Source organism: Numida meleagris, chromosome 8 (genome assembly GCF_002078875.1).
Source record: "Numida meleagris isolate 19003 breed g44 Domestic line chromosome 8, NumMel1.0, whole genome shotgun sequence".
NCBI lineage: Eukaryota > Metazoa > Chordata > Aves > Galliformes > Numididae > Numida > Numida meleagris.
Genome location: NC_034416.1, coordinates 11,543,397 through 11,550,088, shown reverse-complemented (window position 1 = coordinate 11,550,088; position 6,692 = coordinate 11,543,397).

The window sequence follows — 6,692 nt, the reverse complement described above, 5'->3', positions numbered from 1 at the left end:
TCCTCTTGGAGAGCAGTTAGTCCCACACTGGGGTTTGGCCAGGGGAAATCAAAGCACAGTTCATTCTGGGAGACTGGGAGAGTTCTCAGCAGAGAGCAGAGGTTTGAGCAGAAACTCAATGCTGGTGTCATATGGAAACAGTGAAAGAAGGAAAAACTATTGCATCCACCCCAGGCTTTACTTACAACACAAGTGAAGCATTGTGTTGGGGTCACTGGAGTTCTGCACTTCATGGGGCTCTTTAAAATGAAAAAAAAGAGCGGATGTCAGCAAATGTTGCCCTAAAGCCAGGAAATCCTGAATTATTGTAAGAGAAGGTCAAATGGAAACACTTCAAGAAATGTCAGCAGATGTCTTGCCACTTTCAGAGAGGTTTCCCCTCATGTTTTGGACTAGAGATATGTGTCAGATTTCAGCTTTCTCTGTAGGCCCTTAGGTCTTTCCTGCTGGAAAAAAATCCCAGCAGCTGGAGATGCCGCCAAGCCCCAAGGAGCAGTGAACCAGCACGCATTCCCTGGGACCCCAGCTCTGTCTGGAGCTGGTGGCACTCAGGGAAGGAGCACTTGTGAAGCTTCTGCACAGTGCTCAGCTCCATCTCATTGCTGGAGCTCCCAGAGCTGCTGCACTGGGGAAGCTGTTGCCTGGGGTAGGACAGTTAGCATGTGCTGTGTTTTGTCCTCTGTCATATACCATAAGCAGAGTGTGATGGCATTCCTCATGCTCAAGACCATCAGCAGTGCTCTGAGCTACATCAGCATTCAAGGAGAGGTGTTACCTGGATAGCTGGAAGGACACTGTTGAGGCACTGGCATAGGTTGCCCAGATTGCTGGTGGTGCCCCATCCCTGGAAACACTCAAGGTCAGACTGGACAGGGCTCTGAGCACCTGATGAAGCTGTGGGTGTCCCGGTTCATTGGAGGGGACTTGGACCAGGTGGCCTTTAGGGGTCCCTTCCAACTCAAACAGTTCTATGATTCTATGATGACATTGCCTTGTGCCACATCTGGCATCTTCCCAAGAGTTCTTGGCTCTTGAACTGCAGAGCTGGGAGTTTCCAGGAGGAGGAACACTGTAAGTCCCCTGCAATGAAACCACTCAATCAAAACCAGCACCGCAAGATCAACGTTTTGGGAACTGTTAGTTCCTCCGTGTTTAGAGCACGTCAATGGCAGATAACTCACATCTGCTTCTGAAAGCAGGAGATTAGCCTAATTTAGCATGAGCTCAGATATCAGCAACAAAATCTAATTACGAGGACGTGTCAGGCTCATTGATCACTTGAAATGGCAATACAAAAAGTTGGCCAATTGCATAATGACTGCAGAGTGCTTCCATCCTGCGCAGTTTTGCCAGGGGGATTTGCTTTCCCAATTATCTTGTATTGATGGGAGCCCAGTGCTGTGCTGATGATGGCGTGTGCCTTGTTTTATATTAAAAATAAGCTTTGTGCTTGCTGGAAATTATAAGAAGCAATTCCAGAAATACTGGATGGAAACGCATTAGATCCCAAAGGTTTTTGACAGGCAATGGGATGCCTGCAGCAGTTCTTGTAGGAGTGAGGGCAGCGTCCCCATGGAAGATGTGGAGCTGCTTGCCCTCATGACATCAGCACTTGAGCCCCACTGGTCGTGTTCATCACAACCAACATCTAGATGTCAGCAGTTGTTCCCTGGTGGCTTTTTGCTCCCCCAGGCCAGGAAAGCTCTTACTGCCTTGTTCCATGCAGCGCCTCTGCACAAGGAGCCGTCCCTTCCAAGAGAGTGAAAAAAGCAGGAAAGCAGAAAGGAAAACATTTCAAAAGATAAAATAAAGCTTAGTCAGTCAGATACTGGTACGGAGTCAAGATGCATTTTGGATGAGGAGCTGTTTTATAGATGGGCTGATGTCTGCTCAGACAAGCGTGGAGTGTGAGGGAGTCAATGAGGACGGAGCAGCGCAGTAATGGATTTTCCTGTGTATCACCATTGCTCCCGCAACGTCCAGCGAAGCAAATGATTGCATCTGCAGCATCAATCATTTAGTGTCATTAGACAACGGGCTCTGCCACAAGATGAGCATCTCATGCTTGGAAAGCAATTGGCTCAGCTTTACCTCGGTGCTGCTGTAGCAGGAGACCTGTTATCCCTGCTGGCACCATTCCTGTTTGGGAACCCAGGCCATGAGCCCTCCTTCCTGCCCAGATTATTCACAGCCCTGAAATAATACCTACCTGTGACCAGGCAGCCACCATCCATAAGGCACGGTCAGAAGCATGAGCTATTATCAGGCCACTGGCTCCCCTTGAGAAGCTCATTTCCATGCAGAATTGCACCTTGTGCAATATATCTACAGGAGCGATAGCTGAATGCCTCCGCTTCAGGGAACAGGACCAAAAAAGTGAGTGAGAACTATTGATCTGGTTTTAAGGAGAGCTGTATCTATTAATCTGGGAACACTAATCACTGGGGGCTGACAGGAACACGAGGTTTCCAGTGCCACGCTGACACTCCTCAGCCTCTTAGGTGAAGCCTGAGTATGACGAGCTGCTTTCATGGAGCTGGACAGGAAAGCCCCGCAGGAGGGAACTGACAGCTTCTTAGATGGGAAGGGTAATACCGAAGAGATGGCCCTGGGAAGCCCCGAGGACATTTGTCATCTTGCAATTATCCCCACAAGCCTGAGCTGGACGTGGTATTACAGCAAAGGTGGCTGTGTGTCTCCTGGGGGAGTTTACTGCGTTATTATTTTCTTCTTTCAGCCAAAAATGACATAATGATGCTGAGGGCTGACTGGGATAGGAAGCTTTGAAGGGACAAAAAAGCAGCAAAGAAACTCCTTGCTGGTTGAATTTAATTCTTGATTTTTCAGGGCTGAGGTTTTCAGTGGCTGTGGTGCTGCCTTCTGAATAGCAGCTCTCCCCTTCAGTCCATCAGCTGCTCCCCTGCAATGGTTTGGTTCCATGTGCAAACTTTGGGCAAGCTCTCCTCCAGGTCATTCCCACCACCATGTTGTTTATTACATGCAAGCCAGCACTGAGCATTTTTACTTCATGACTGTGCCAGCCAGATGGAGCAGAACACTCATGTCCTGAGCTGAATGGGCAGAATCATTTCCACACATTTCCAAGGTCATTCAGGTGAACTTGGGTACCTTCCTCAAGGTGTTGATGCATTTCCAAGCCTTAAGGAGTCCTTTTTCCAAGATGAGATGTACATTCATCATGCATTTTTCATAAAACCTATCTATATTCATTAATTGGTTGTTATGCTCTAGTTGATGAAGAATAGAGCTGAAGGGTTTTGGCAAGGACTCTTCAGCTTTAATGTCTTTAGTTCCTCCCTCGGCTCAACAATGGCTGGAAGAGGAGAGCAGGGAGTAGCACGAAAGCTTTGCCTGTTGTTACCTCTCAGTATCCTTCCTCTATCTAATAACATCCTTCCTCAGAGAGCTACGAGGTGAAGGTCCATAGGAGGCCAGCCCTCAGCTCTCACTGGGGAAGTGGCCCCTGCCATACTGGGGCTGATAAATATGACGAATCACATCGTATTTATTTTACAACAAAGAGAGTGCTTCAGCCATCTAGAGATCAAAGCATATTAGCATGTGGATAAAAACTCCAGTGTTTATAATAATCCCCAAATAGATTTCCTTGGGTAGTAGCTGCAAGCTGCTACTCCCACCCGGCTCATCATCCTAATGGGTAGGTGTCACGTCAAGGAGGAAGAGCTGTGATTTAGCTGGAAGGTTAATGAGAAAGTAGGAGGTGTGACTGGTTGTGTTTCTGGATTTCTTTTTTCTGCCCTACTCTGGACAAAAACCTCATTAGCTTGTGCACAAACCTGCTTCATTCTGTTCAGCTTCTTGTTTCAAGCTCCCACCAGAGGACTGCTATGTGCCGTAGTTGCCACAGGCAGTTGAAGCTTTGCAGCCACCCACGTGCTCCCAGCCATCGGGGAGCAGTGAGATCAGGGCTGCTCTCATGGGAAGGGGAAGCCAAGCACCCAACCAAGATGGACACAACCAAGAGTCCAGGTCGTAAGGCAACACCATGGTGATGATGGAGGTCCAAGGCAAAGCTGGGAACTCATCCTGCAAGCTGAAGTCCACATTAAGGAGCTCCATGGCCAGGCACGAGCTGAAGCCCAGCACTCCTGCAGTTCACAGTCTGGGAAACACGTACAGACATGCTACCTTATTATTACTAATGTTTATTAATTAAAGCCAGAGCTTACAGACTGCTTCTGCAAGCACCATTCATTCCCATGAGGCCTTTTGGAGTGACAGAGGTATTCACCTCTGACCTCCCCATGCCTCCTCATCCTTTGGGTACTGCTGTGGCACTTAGCCTGGCCTCCGTGTGGGATGGAGCAGAGAGTGAGGGATGCTGGATGACTCCTGCCCTCCCATGGTCTCCGGCAGCTCAGGGATGTTGGCACCTGCCTTTGGCCACTGCTGAGAGCCATTTGTCTTGTGCTTCTGCAAGCGTGAAATGCGAGGTGGCAGCTTGACGTGCAGCAGCAGGAGGGAACGGCCTCCTCCTCCCCCCGCACACGTCCTCTCTTCCAGGAGCCCTCGAGAAGCTGTCCTGGCAGTGCGTCCAGTCCTTCTGCTCATGCCTCATTTCCAGCTCACTCATGCAGCCTGCCCACCAGACCCTTGCCTATCTGCATGTCCCCAGAGGGGGATCCCTGCCTACAGGGTCTGCTGCACACCATGACTCTGGTCTCCAAAATCAATATTACAGCTGGGCGGAAGGACTCCACCGTGCTCCCCGTTCCAGGACCAGAGCAGCCCTGCCCAAACCATTCCTAATGTCATGTCTGCCCAACTTCTTCTTAAAATATCCCACAGGCTCTCCATGCATGGGGAGAAGGAATAAGAGGTCCTGAGCCCGGCATATGTCCTGCATCCCAAAAATGCAGTCCTGAGATCCCCAGCCCTTCTGCAAACTGTGGCCCTGCACTTTGCTGATATCTTCAGGCCACACTGCTGTGATACTGGCCAGCACTACACCCAGGATTTCGCCAGCTGAGAGAGACCAGGGGAGACCTGACCTTTGTGCCTTACAGATCCTATTGTTTTTCTGCAGCTGCTCACATCTGCTCGCGTATATTCGTTCTGAGATGAGCTGCACTGTTCTTTTAGCATTTTTTCCTTGCTACTCCAGTTGATAGCTACAGTGAGAAGATGTCTCCTCTGATGTACATATTCTCTTTATGTGGGGTGGAGCTCATGGTTTAAAAAATAATTTCTCACAGTGTTCTCTGCCTCGTTTTCCTTTGCCCCGGGTTGTGGTCGGTGTCTGAAAGGTCAGGGGCAGAGACCTTCCCCTGCGCCGTGCTCAGCAGGGCTCCATTGGTGCAAACCCACAAGTTCAACATCATCGTGCCCACGCCATTTCCTGAGCGCTGCCTTTTCCGGAGCTTTTGGTTTCAAAGGCATTCCTCTGTGGTCAGAAGAAATGCTATGAAAACATGCTCGCGTTTCCCTGTGCCTTGGTCATGCTGTGCTGCCTCACGGTGCGTTGTGGGTTCTCTCACCGTCCCCTGCACTACAGCCCCCAGCAGCTCCCATCACCCGCTAAAGGGATTTGCAGTGCTCACTGCGAACTGCTTCCCGAGTGTGGGCTGTGAAGATTAATGGCTCTGCTGCTCGCCCGCTCTGTGCGAGCATCGCTGAAGGGCATCTATGGGCTGAGCTGATAAAGAGAGCTTAATGGGATGGAGTCCCTCCGTGTGAGGCTTCCAGCTGGGCTGAGCATCCCACGATGTCCTTACCGATCACCTTTGGGTGGTGGGGCCCTGCTTCAGCACGATGCTTGCTCTGCTGCCCTGGGCGGTGTCACAGTCCCAGCCATTCCATGGTCCCTGTCCCCTGTCTTCTCCAGGCCCCCCTCCTGCCCAGCTGCATTCCCCACTGCCCGTTTGACACTTGTGGCACCCTGTGAGAGCACCTGCCAGCATGACCCCGCACCCTCCTGGTGTTGGTCTCCCCAGGTCAGCTTTCTCTCTGTCTGGGTCATTTCTGCAAGAAAACCCACCTCTCTTCCCTTACAGAACACCCTCTCTGTCTTTTCCCAGTTGCCCAAATGTTTCTCCATGGGGCTCCACTTTGTTCTGCCTCCGCCACCTGCTCCATGCAGAGCGCTGGGAGCAGCTCCCAGCTCCGGTACGTGGGGGCTTCTCCTGGGGCAGAGCTGTGACCCTGAGAGTTTCTGTTCCAGGATTTACCGGGCAGCTTCAGAGTTTGTTTTGCAAAAAGATTTTGGTATTTCTTCTTTTAGTTGATCAAATATCAAAATATATACGTTTGCACAGTTCGTATGTTAGTAATGGAGACTGTCTTTCTGGGGCGTTTCTGGAAGATTTTGGGGCCTTATGAACCCAGTGCTTCTGGGTGAACTTCTCCCCAGGGAGAGAGCAGAAAGCATAAATAGGAACTGAACCTTCCCTCAAAGTGGTAATTGTGATCTACTGACCCACGAAGTAAATATTGATTGAGGTGAAGCCACAGAAGCCATTTAGTTGCAAGAAAAATAAATTAATTTCCAGCAACTGGGGAGTCAATGCACAGGGGTGTGTGACGGTCCCCTGACAGCATGCCCTGCCCTGCTCCCAGTTGCTTGCTGGAGAAAATCCAGGTAACATTTCCTGTGCAAAAAGGGGGAAAAAATACTGTTGAGTGGCAGCCACCCGTAGTGCTGGAGACCAAAA